Genomic DNA, 13,540 nt, shown 5'->3' with positions numbered 1-13,540 from the left:
ATAGGATTTGATTAATTAAATTAATCGATTATTAATCATCGCGACCAATAAATTTAGTCGGAACGAGTAACAAATTAAATCCTTAAAACCTCGGCCAAGTGGCCAATGGGATTGAGCGAACCCTAATGGACGAATCAACCTCTAAGGTTTTTTTTATTTATTTTAGTACTTAAACAAATTAGAATAATTTAATCGAGTAATCGAAATAATTAGAAATATTATAATCTTAAACCCTAAGGGTTAACTAATCCTAATTTATTTATCTTAATACTAATTTTATACATTAATCAAATATAAATACCTATTAACTAATCTAAATATTTAATTAACACAATAAATAAATTAATATAAAAAAAACTGGCTATCATCATGTGTGATGACTCTTTGAGCGCCCATGGTAGAGATGCAGTCCCTGGGGCGCTTGATCTGGAAAATTAACGATCCAACGGTTGCCAGCGGAGGGTGCATGGTGTTTATTTGCGCGTGCAATGTGTGAGATCTGCAAAGGAAGGTTTTGAAAATAAATAATACAAAACCTGGGGATCGAACCCAGGTAGTCATAGTTACCAACAGATCCTCATAGCCATGCGTGCTGATTGGTTTTGTTGTCAAACATTCGCCCCATGTGATAATATAGGATACAATGCTCCTTTTGAATATTCAATTATCAATTAGTAGTGGGCCCCGGCGTATGTGTGTTTGCTATTAGTCTCCACCTCTTTGCAGAAAATCAGAACCTTGCTTCTCACCATTGAAACCAACCGTACGTAAAAACGATCCCCCTTTTTTCTCTGATTCAAGAACCAATCAACACGAGAGAACGAAGACGCATCCACCTTCTCCTTCGATTCAAGATCCAAGCGATATGTCTTGTGCGGCGCGGCGGCAAGCGGTGGTCGCAGATCTTGAAGCAGAGGGAGTCGCCAGCGATGTTGTTGCAGGTGCCGTATTGATGCGACGGTGGCACTCATGGTCGTGCGGCGGTGTTTGGTGCGGGCTGACGCTCACGCGGTCAGGAATCTGTTCGCTGGAGGATTGGTTGCTGTGCGGCGGAGGGAGTGAAACCGGAGGAGGGGCCGATGGTGGTCGGAGAGATTGCAATGACAGTGGCTGCTGAGTTTTGTTTTGGATGCTTGCGGCAACCTCCTTTTAGTGTTTTTTCCAGAATTTTCGTCCCCCGATTGTTCATCCCCTCTACCAGCAAGTGGACCGGATTTGTTATGAGCTTTGGATGTGTGAAACGTTGATAACTTGATGTTAGTAAGAGGTTGGAAAATCCGCTCAAGTTGCAACGATGTGGGGAATTTGTATAGCTTGTTTTAGTTCAACAAAGCTGGAGGTGATGATGATGGATTCGTGAAGATATTGCTGTTAGTGTTGGTAATATATTTACAGCTGGAACGTGTGATAAGGTTAGAACATGATGGTCAAGAATCAGTGATGGAATTTGGTACGGTATAAGGATTAGTTTGCGTAGAGAATTAGTTTCGTAAACGTTCTGAGGCTAGGTTAGGATTTTTGTACAGTGTGAATTAGCCTCCCCTTAAAATAGGGTTGTTAGTTGTGTATTTATAATAAAAATTAGGGTAAGGAACGGGCTTGGACCTATTATATTTTCCCTATTTTAAATCTAACAAAACTATAAATCTAATAAATCTACAAATAAATAAAATTGTAAACTAAAACTGATATTAATATAAATTTAAAAGTGAAAATATAAAGAACTATATTTTTTGTGATCTTTCTGTATAAATAAATAAATAAAAAGAGGTTAGAAACAAACATTATAAAAATAAAAGAAAAAAGTTAGAAGTGGGATTCGAACCCGGGACCTCTCGATTGCACACTCTTATCCTTAAATTCTTACCAACTGCACCATATCAATAGACAATTATAAGAGGGCAAATTTTGGGGTATGACAGCTGCCCCTGTTCAATCTTCTTGAACCTGAAGAGGTAGAAGATGATTGGACACTGAAATGCCCTGAAATTTGCTTGCGTAGGGAAGGAGTTCTGTGGGAGATGGGCTTATAGATGCCATCCAGTTGTTTGACAAGATACTTGTCTAAAGCATATGCTTTTCAGACCTGGATCATTTGATTGTATCTGAGGAGAGAGGAAGTGATGTCTTACATAAGACTACCTGAAGAGGTTCCTGAATAGGGCATATCAAAGGATGATGCGAAGAAGCGTAGGCTTTGAACAATGCTTAGGAAGAATGTCTTGGAGAAGACTAACCGAGGAGTTCTTTAAAAGAACTAAGTGTGTCTTAGAAAAGATTGGATAAACATTTTAAGAAGGCTACCTAGAAAGGCATGATACGTCTTAAATAAGACTTACCTAGAAAGGCTCTTTAAAAAGATATGAAACCTGGAGAGGTTTTTTTTTTTTGAAAGGATATGGAATGTCCTAAACAGGACTATCTAGACAGGTTATGGTACGTCTTAAACAGGACTCACCTGGAAAGGCTCTTAGATAGGATACGGGATATCTCAAACAAGACTTACCTAGAGAGGTTCCTATAAAGGGAACGATACGTTTTAAACCAAAACTATCTAGAAAGATTCCTATAAAGGAAACGATACGTTTTAAACAAAACTATCTAGAAAGATTCCTATAAAGGGAGCGATACGTTTGAAACAAAACTATCTAGAAAGATTCCTATAAAGGGAACGATACGTTTTAAACAAAACTATCTAGAAAGATTCCTATAAAGGGAACGTACGTTTTAAACAAAACTATCTAGAAAGATTCCTATAAAGGGAACGATACGTTTTAAACAAAACTATCTAGAAAGATTCCTATAAAGGACACGATATGTTTTAAACAAAACTACCTAGAAAGGTTCCTATAAAGGACACGATATGTTTTAAACAAAACTACCTAGAAAGGTTCCTATAAAGGACACGATATGTTTTAAACAAAACTACCTAGAAAGGTTCCTATAAAGGACATAAGACGTTTTAAACAAAACTACCTAGAAAGGTTCCTATAAAGGACATAAGACGTTTTAAACAAAACTACCTAGAAAGGTTCCTATAAAGGACATGAAACGTTTTAAACAAAACTATCTAGAAAGGTTCCTATAAAGGACATGAGATGTTTTAAACAAAACTACCTAGAAAGGTTCCTATAAAGGACATAAGACGTTTTAAACAAAACTACCTAGAAAGGTTCCTATAAAGGACATGAAACGTTTTAAACAAAACTACCTAGAAAGGTTCCTATAAAGGACATGGAGCGTCTTAGACAAGACTACCTAGAAAGGATAGGATACATCTTAAACAAGATTGCCTAGAAAGGTTAGGATACTTCTTAAACAAGACTGCTTGGGAAGTTTAGGATAATTGTCTTGGACAAGACTACCTTGAGAGGTGAGAAATTCCTAGATTGTTTCTGGATTGCCTTTGGAGAAAGACTTGGAATGAGATATTAGAATTGTATCTGTTAAGATTGAATCGTTGATACGATCGTATTTGCACTGTAATTGGATGATAACATCCTTTTGATCATGAAGTGACCTGAAAAGGCAGCGTTAGTTGTATGCAATGTCATGATGCATGTGTCATGTAATGAGATTCTCAAAATAAATGAGAATTATGCATGTATGCCGATCCCACACTGCGGGACGTAAATAGTACCGGCGTGGGAAGATCAATTACGCAATAATGCTCCTTGTATGATACTAGTGTGACTTCCCGAATATCAGAAATTTTGAAACATGCCCCTTACCCTGAATGAAGGACCTTTAGAGGGAACTCGAGTTTTCACCATATCTTGCCTGATATGTATTGCCCCAGTGTTTGAATTCTTGAAAGATATGCCCCTAGTCAATAGGATTCTTGATTGTAAGTGTTGATTTGAATGTGAAGCAGATGCTTTTCAGAATGAGTCATGCATTTCGGCCGCATCCTGACGGACAGTGATTTGCTGAGTACTCAGAATGAGATAATGTCTTCTATAAGACTACCTGAAGAGGTCCTTGGGAAGAATTGTCTTAAACAAGATTGCGCTTTAAACAAATCTCAAAGGGATGTGTTTGTGCAGAGGGTCAAAATGTTCCTATAGAGGATAAAGACTGTTTTAAGGAATGTGGGGTTTTACACAAAGCTTAGGAAAAAACATCTTGAAGAAGATCACCCTAGAAAGGATGGTGAACTGTCTTAGAAAAGACTCTGTACTTTAAACAAAGTTTGACAAGGTTCTTGAAAGCATAAGAGAAGTTTGAATATGTCTTAAAAGACTAACTAAAAAAAGTTAAGAGATGTCTTACAGAAGACTACCTAGAAAAGGTTCTTGGAAAGGAATATGTCTTAGAGAAGACTGTCTGAAAGGGTTTGAAAATAGAAAGGATACGAAGGTGGGTCTTTTAAAAGACTGTCTGAAAAAGCTCCTAGAAAGGGTAAAAAGTATTTGAACATGTCTTAGAGAAGACTATATGGACAGATTGAGAAATATCCTATAACGGTTCCTGAAAGGATGTGAGAGTGTTATTGACCCCATTTGATAGTGAGTGACCTTTGCAACGTGCCCCCAGGTAATGGACTTGCCCCATGGGCTATTCAGCGTCCTTGAGAGATTCCAATGGATCTTGATTAGATTGCCCCATGTAAATGGGATAATGACGAGTTATGCCGTGTGTACACATTAGCCATCCCAGTCATGCGTAAGGGATGTTTCTTCTTTTGACGAGTTTTTAAAGCTACTTCGTCAGTCAGTAGGATTTTTAGCCATTAGCCATGCCCCATGCAACTTCTCCAAGATGTTTAAACATTTGAAACTACATAGGCAAGTGTACTTTGTAATGAAATTCATAAGATGCGAATGCATATGTTTGTCTTGAAAGTTTAAAAACATTTTTTGAATAAAACGAAGTTTTTTTTTTTGTAAGAAAGTGATATCAACTCAAGAGTTATAGTAGACCTTAAGGAGTCGGGATACCTTTGGTAACGATATGCTTTCGAACTAACCATGCTTCAGTTAGGACTTTTAAGGGTTGTAACATGGCCTGGTTCACGGTTTAAAGAAACAAAAGATAGAGGATCAAAGTTTATTTGTACCCATCCCAATCTTCGTGATGTTCTCTAGTCCTATGCTCAGTTAACTATGCATTTAAGCTCCAAAAGACTTTGGGAATGTTGATATTTTTGATGGTTTAAAAACCAGAAGTTTATTTTGCAAAGGCAGTCATCCTCCTTTCTTGTAATATTTTCTTTTGTGAGGGTATGTAATGACCTCTTTTCGACTTTGTTGTCCCTAACTTTTGCCTGAACTGTTCGTTTTAAAACTACAGTCAGCGGGATGCCCCAATTTTGCCTAAGTCTCTTTAATAGGTTTTGACTTAACAGGCCTTTTCATTGCTTTCTTTTTCTTTGCGGACATTGACTGCCGAACTTAATGATGACGGGGAACCATCGGTGATTACGTTCAAAGGAACAACTTGGAATAGTTAAGTTAACTGAGCAACTACCCTACCCCAGGTTATGTATTAAGGGTTTTATTTTATATGAAGGAAAACTCCTACTTCTTTAGGCTCAAAGGGGTTGACAAGGGATTAACATTCTTATATCTCCGTTATTTAGGAATTGAAACAATGCCTGTACATCGTCAACACGGTCTGTTCGAAAGCGTAGTGTATGAAATTGTGGTATCATTTTCGTCATTCTCCCTCTAAAGGTGTACGACTTTTAACGAGAGTTGAATATCACAAATGAGAAAACCGAGTAAAAACACAGTTTTAAATATAGTGAGAACACTAGGAGTAAATCAAGACAAACGTAAGCAATGCATTAATGATTATTGTAAAGTACACAGCATATGTCGTAAGACTAATGTTTAAACAAACGGAAAGAAATTGCGAATGAAAACAAAACTAATGATCTAAGAAATCCTGCTTCTAGCCACCTATGGCATTAGACTTGTGAGGATCTTCGAACTCAATGAGCCCTTCTTCAATCAAATCTTGGATCTTGTGCTTTAACGGCCCACAATCCTCTGTATCATGACCAGGAATGTCTGAGTGATAAGCGCACCTAGCATGATGCTTGTACCCAGGAGCGGGGTTAACTGGAGCTGAGTATGGAGGTAGCAGAGTTACCAGGTTCTGACTGAGCAAACATTGCAAAGCTTGAGACAGTGGCATGTACAAAGGGGTGAACGATCGTTTTGGCTTGGGCCTCCAGGGGCGTTGGCCACCCTATTGCTTTTGCTGATCCCTTTGTTCTCTTCTGCTGAAATCTTGTTGGATAATATGGTCGGGATATTAGGTTATCCTTCCCAATGGTCCCTTGTTCTGGAGATAGAAGAGGAATCTTCTCTTAATGTCATGAAAATGATGTGTATGCCATGCATGATATGTATGATATCCTTTTTTTTCTTTCTTTTTTTTTTGAATAAAATATGATGCAAGAATGCCCATGATGTATGATGAATGGAAAAAGAAATAATAAAAAATAATGATCAACACATATATATATACATATATCACATAAGTTCATAGGTTCGACGTAGCGGCTCTTGGGAGCCAACCTTTTTATAGGGGGGTTCTAGAAGGTCTCATGGGGTCGTTCGTAGCCTCCGAGACTTTTTGTCTCTTCGGATTTTAGAACAACTCATTTTATCCATGACGTTCGAATTTTTGGGGTAGGTTCTCGGAGAGATCAGCCAAGTATCCAGTCCTGCCCTCAACAAAGTCAAGCCTCGTTTTGGACATTTCCGAATACTCAACCCACTCCGAGTGGAGTTATCAATGAGACTCGTAGGCGATTCATGCCCCCTATTGATCTCAAAGTTAACTCCCACACTTAGGGTTTTAACATTACATAATATGTCAGCAGTGCATATAAAAATATGACAATTAGGCAATTAAATATAAATATATTAACATAAACAATTAAATATAAACATATTATGAACAATTAAATAGTTTTTAGATAAAAAACAAATAAACAATTTTTTTTAAAAAAATAAAAAAAATAATTACAAACCCTAAAAAAAGCGAACTAGCCAAACCCTAAAAAGTTGTCAAACCTAAACCCTGCCAAAACCTAAAACCTATAGGAGCATAGTATTCACCATTTAAGTTGTCCCCAGCAGAGTCGCCAGCTGTAGCAACCTGCCTAAAAATTTATAACTTAGAGAGTCGCCACCTATTCTACCAAGGCGAATAGGAAACCTTTAATACTTAAGAGATTTAGGGTAAGATACTATATTCGGGTTAAGGGAAGGTGTTAGGCACCCAAAACCCTTTCCTAAAGGTTAGCATTGCAAAGATGAAGGTTATGGCAAAAACATAAAGAAGGGTGACAGATAGTTAGTAGGGTTAAAAATTTAATTATTAAACATGATTAAGATTTTGGAAGAGGGGGACTCGCCTTGGTTATCCAAGTGCCTACGTATCTCCTTATGGAGAATCAGAGTCAACGTAGTTCGGGGTCAGGATTGTACGCCTTAGAGTTGAATTGAATGTATTTGGATTTGTTTTGCAGTTGTTTTGAAATGCGAATGTTCGAAGGTATTTTGAGTTACCTTATCGTAGTTATGAACATCGCAGTGTTTGAAAGGATGTAAATCCGTAGTTACGTGGTTTAGTGTATTTTGAGTGTTTTAGGATTTGGGCGTACAACCCTGATTTGATTTAGCACTATTAATCGCGATGATCAATAGGTTTGATCACCATAATTAACAGATTAATAAAAGCATTGCTAATTATTCTAATCAATTGGTTCGATTATCACCGTTAGCAAATTGGTGTGTTTTAATAATTAATTATTGATTTTATCGTTATCCCTTATAATCGATAGATTCGATTACAAATAATAACGAGTTTTTAAAAGGTATGCTAATCATCGTAACCAATAGATTTGGTTAAAACCATTTAGCAAAATAATATTATTTTAATTTATAGGATTTGATTAATTAAATTAATCGATTATTAATCATCGCGACCAATAAATTTAGTCGGAACGAGTAACAAATTAAATCCTTAAAACCTCGGCCAAGTGGCCAATGGGATTGAGCGAACCCTAATGGACGAATCAACCTCTAAGGTTTTTTTTATTTATTTTAGTACTTAAACAAATTAGAATAATTTAATCGAGTAATCGAAATAATTAGAAATATTATAATCTTAAACCCTAAGGGTTAACTAATCCTAATTTATTTATCTTAATACTAATTTTATACATTAATCAAATATAAATACCTATTAACTAATCTAAATATTTAATTAACACAATAAATAAATTAATATAAAAAAAACTGGCTATCATCATGTGTGATGACTCTTTGAGCGCCCATGGTAGAGATGCAGTCCCTGGGGCGCTTGATCTGGAAAACTGACGATCCAACGGTTGCCAGCGGAGGGTGCATGGTGTTTATTTGCGCGTGCGATGTGTGAGATCTGCAAAGGAAGGTTTTGAAAATAAATAATACAAAACCTGGGGATCGAACCCAGGTAGTCATAGTTACCAACAGATCCTCATAGCCATGCGTGCTGATTGGTTTTGTTGTCAAACATTCGCCCCATGTGATAATATAGGATACAATGCTCCTTTTGAATATTCAATTATCAATTAGTAGTGGGCCCCGGCGTATGTGTGTTTGCTATTAGTCTCCCCCTCTTTGCAGAAAATCAGAACCTTGCTTCTCACCATTGAAACCAACCGTACGTAAAAACGATCCCCCTTTTTTCTCTGATTCAAGAACCAATCAACACGAGAGAACGAAGACGCATCCACCTTCTCCTTCGATTCAAGATCCAAGCGATATGTCTTGTGCGGCGCGGCGGCAAGCGGTGGTCGCAGATCTTGAAGCAGAGGGAGTCGCCGGCGATGTTGTTGCAGGTGCCGTATTGATGCGACGGCGGCACTCGTGGTCGTGCGGTGGTGTTTGGTGCGGGCTGACGCTCACGCGGTCACGGATCTGTTCGCTGGAGGATTGGTTGCTGTGCGGCGGAGGGAGTGAAACCGGAGGAGGGGCCGATGGTGGTCGGAGAGATTGCGATGACAGTGGCTGCTGAGTTTTGTTTTGGATGCTTGCGGCAACCTCCTTCAAGTGTTTTTTCCAGAATTTTCGTCCCCCGATTGTTCATCCCCTCTACCAGCAAGTGGACCGGATTTGTTATGAGCTTTGGATGTGTGAAACGTTGATAACTTGATGTTAGTAAGAGGTTGGAAAATCCGCTCAAGTTGCAACGATGTGGGGAATTTGTATAGCTTGTTTTAGTTCAACAAAGCTGGAGGTGATGATGATGGATTCGTGAAGATATTGCTGTTAGTGTTGGTAATATATTTACATCTGGAACGTGTGATAAGGTTAGAACATGATGGTCAAGAATCAGTGATGGAATTTGGTACGGTATAAGGATTAGTTTGCGTAGAGAATTAGTTTCGTAAACGTTCTGAGGCTAGGTTAGGATTTTTGTACAATGCGAATTAGGCTCCCCTTAAAATAGGGTTGTTAGTTGTGTATTTATAATAAAAATTAGGGTAAGGAACGGGCTTGTACCTATTATATTTTCCCTATTTTAAATCTAACAAAACTATAAATCTAATAAATCTAAAAATAAATAAAATTGTAAACTAAAACTGATATTAATATAAATTTAAAAGTGAAAATATAAAGAACTATATTTTTTGTGATCTTTCTGAATAAATAAATAAATAAAAAGAGGTTAGAAACAAACATTATAAAAATAAAAGAAAAAAGTTAGAAGTGGGATTCGAACCCGGGACCTCTCGATCGCACACTCTTATCCTTAAATTCTTACCAACTGCACCATATCAATAGACAATTATAAAAGGCAAATTTTGGGGTATGACACAAAGCTAGGTCTATTTTGTTATCTGCTATTTCTCATGCTGAGTATGAGAATATCACAGATAAAGAGACTGCAAAGTCTATCTTTGATTCTCTTAAAATGACTCATGAAGACAACACTCATGTTAAGGAGACAAAGGCTATTGCCCTAATCCAAAAATATGAAGCCTTTAGAATGGAAGATGATGAATCTGTGGAAGCTATGTTTTCAATATCCTAGATGCTTGTTGCGGTACTTAAGGTTCTGGAAAACGGATATTCTACTTCAGATCCTGTTAAGAAGATTATCAGAAGACTTCCTAAGAAATGGAAACCAATGGTAACTGCTTTGAAGCTATCTAAGGATCTGAATAACACCATTCTTGAGGAACTGATAAGTTCTTTAAGAAGTCATGAGATTGAGCTTCAAGAATATGAACCTCAGAAGAAAGGTAAATTTGTGGCTCTGAAGTCGAGCTCTGAAAAGACAAAGGCTTTTCAAGCTAAAGAGGAGGAATCATGAGGATCTGAGGAAGAATCAGGTGAAGACAAACTCTGTATCATATCTAGAAGGATCAATCAGATATGGAAGCACAAATAAAGCAAGTTTGGAGGACCAAGAAGAACTAAAGGTAGATCTGAATCTACATCTAGCCAAAGGAAAGCATATAGAAAGAAAGTTACTTGCTACGAGTGTAAAGAACCTGGACACTACAAAAATGAATGTTCTAAGCTCAATAAGGACAAGAATCCTAAGAGAGTGTTCAAGGAAAAGAAAGCCTTCATGGCAACGTGGGATGATTGTAATACAGTGGGATAACTGACTTTTTGTTTTGTTATTTCGCAAAACATGTTGCGGTAAGCAAGAGTCGCCACCGACTTTTATTTTATCCAATTAGGAAAGGAAAAAAGAATAGGAAAGACCTTTTTAAAGATTTTGAGTTCGGGGGGTTGGTTATAAAAAGGGAAGGTGTTAGCACCCTTTGTATCCATGGTTATCCATGGGCTCTTAATTGCTTATATCACTTTTGTTTGTTTGTTTGAAATTTGAAAGTGTGTAGTGTGTGTATAGAAAACATTTTGTAAATGATTTTTAACTTTGTAATGATTCTCGTATGAATGTATACAAAGTGTAGTCTTTGAAAATATTTTGAAGTATGAGGTGTGAAAAGAATTTTGAATGTTTTGAGTTGAGCAAGTAATCAGGAACTACTTACCCTAAGTTGTAAGGTCTTTCCTATACTTTAAGGCTTTCATTGAGTGATAGCATTATCCATACCATTTGTAGGTAGGTAGTCCTATGCATTGGATGTAAAGGGACATCGAAGGGTCATCGGATGGTCATTGAAGGTAACCCGTAATGATGTCTTAGCATTAGAAAGGACTATCATCATTTTCTTAGGCAACTCGAGGGACAAGATCATTTCATCAAAGGCAACATTGAAGAGTCCTTGAGGGACTGCGATCTTTATATCGAATGGGACTATGATGGTATTAATCGAAGGCAACCTTGCTAAGACATTCCTACGTTCGAGGGACTTGACCATAATAATCGAAAGGCAACAAGAGAAGGTTACCCTAAAGGTGAGTGTGTGAGAAGTGTGTTGTATTCAATCAATTTATCTTGAGTTAAGAGTTAGCTATGTTCAATTTTAGTCTTTACTATACAATCATATTAACATACATCTAACAGTTATATAGCAGTTTATATGGTGCAGAAAGTAAATAGCAAAAAATAAACCATACGCTATTACAAGGCTTCGGGATGGGGGATACATAACCAATAAAAAGTATTACAGGAAAGTAAAGGTGCAGAAAGTAAAAGTCCTAATTAACTATTACAGACCATTGGCAGTTACATAATAGAAAAATACGGAAGGGTAAAGTGGTAAATGTACAAAGATGGAATTTGCGAGCGTCTGCAATAATCAAGAGTCTCAAGTGTGGTACCTCACATAAACAACAAAAATGTTAATAATGACATGAGAAAATAGCAAAGTTGTAAACAATTATCGATAAAAAATTAACTAACGAAAGAAAATCTAAATAAAGACTAAATCAAATTCTAAAGAGAAATTAAACATTTAATTAAAAAAATTAATCAAAATATTTTTTGTGTTTTATCATATATAAAAAATGAAATCTAATTCTAACATATTTTTAGATATTTTTAATATGAAAAAGAAAATCTAAAAGTTTAATTTTAAAATATACTTTTTGTGTTTTTGAATATTTGATTTTTTTTGTATTAGAAGATAAGACAAATGTTAAAATAAAATTTAAAGTTGAACAATTAAAATAAAACTAAACAAAATGGGCTTAAAAAAAAAGTAGAAAAGTGGGGTGCTGGGTAAGGAATCCGCTGGATTATAGAGGCAAATAGCGAACTGGGCTTGCACACTTGGCCCAAATCAAGAATCTAGTTCAGAAATCTAGTTCAGAAACAACAAAAAATAGAAGAAACCGCTATTTGTTGGTTCTCCCTCTCACTTTGTTTCTGAACTTACGCTCTGTACATCTCCTCAACAACTATGTTCCTTTCTTTTCAACCACGAACACAGCAACAACAAAAATAAACTCAAGCTCTCTATTTCGGTCTTACACCCAGAGCAACTTTTATTTCAATTTTTAACCTTCTGAAGATCGTGACAACAACAAACAATCAACTCTAACAAACCTTCTTCATACATCTCTCACAAAATCGGAATGTTACTATTGCGTTGCTGTCGTTGCTGAATCAGTTGCAGTTTAACGTTGCAGGCCGAAGCGTTGAAGTTGATGATGTGCGTCTAGGCTACGCGCGGTGATGATGCCGTTGAAACGTTTGTGCGTGAATTGACTATGAATGTGTTGTTGTAGCTGATGCGTTCTTGACGTGAATAGATTGAGGGTGAGTTGTATGTTGACATTGCAATTGTTGAGTCAAATGGTCGATTGAAAGTGACGCTGCTGTTGAATTTTTTTGAACCGCGTCGGTGTTGTTTCGGCAGGCTCTGATCTGAGTAAATTGATGCGGATGTGTTTGTCGAATCGGATCGATTTTGGAATTGATCTTTCTGAAACATTACGGCTCTGTATTTCTTCCCCTGTATCTGTTTTAAAAGATTAAGTAAATAAATTTGATACAATGTTATGAGAAACAAGATGTTGCTGTTGTTGATTGGAAATTTTGTTCTTCTTTTCTGCCAATGCTTTTGTTTTAATTTGCTGTTGTTATTGTTGTTTTGAACTGATTTTGATTTTGTGTATGAAATTGGTGAGGATTTGAATTTAAGTTAAATAATTGTGATGTCTAGTGATAAAAACAATATGAATTTTGGTTTAAAGTTGGAAGATAATGTTTATGTGTATGGGATATAAACAAAAGAGCAATTCTATTGATACACCATTTACCGTGTAAATGTAGGAAATAGTGTACTCTTATCATTTCTCATAAACAAATATGGTAGAACATTTGATAAAATAGTAAAAAAAAAATAGTATGAAGCTTAATACAAAAATATGAAAGGTTTTACGTGAAAGAGTTTTCTTTTGTGGAATGGAATTGGTCACTCAATATTCATCATGTGGTTAAAAGGAATAAACAAATTGAAATTAAAAGAAAATAAATGGGAGCCTCATATCAAAAATTATCGGCCAAATATAAGAATTGAAAAAAAGTGTTGACAGAAGTGAGTGAAAGTTATGAGAAAATTGTTGATGAAGAATGAGGGTGGGAAGTGCCCTTTTTATAAACGGGAAAT

Source organism: Vicia villosa, linkage group LG4 (genome assembly GCF_029867415.1).
Source record: "Vicia villosa cultivar HV-30 ecotype Madison, WI linkage group LG4, Vvil1.0, whole genome shotgun sequence".
Classification (NCBI taxonomy): Eukaryota; Viridiplantae; Streptophyta; class Magnoliopsida; order Fabales; family Fabaceae; genus Vicia; species Vicia villosa.
The sequence above is the reverse complement of the archived record's forward strand: the minus strand, read 5'-3'. Positions refer to the sequence as shown.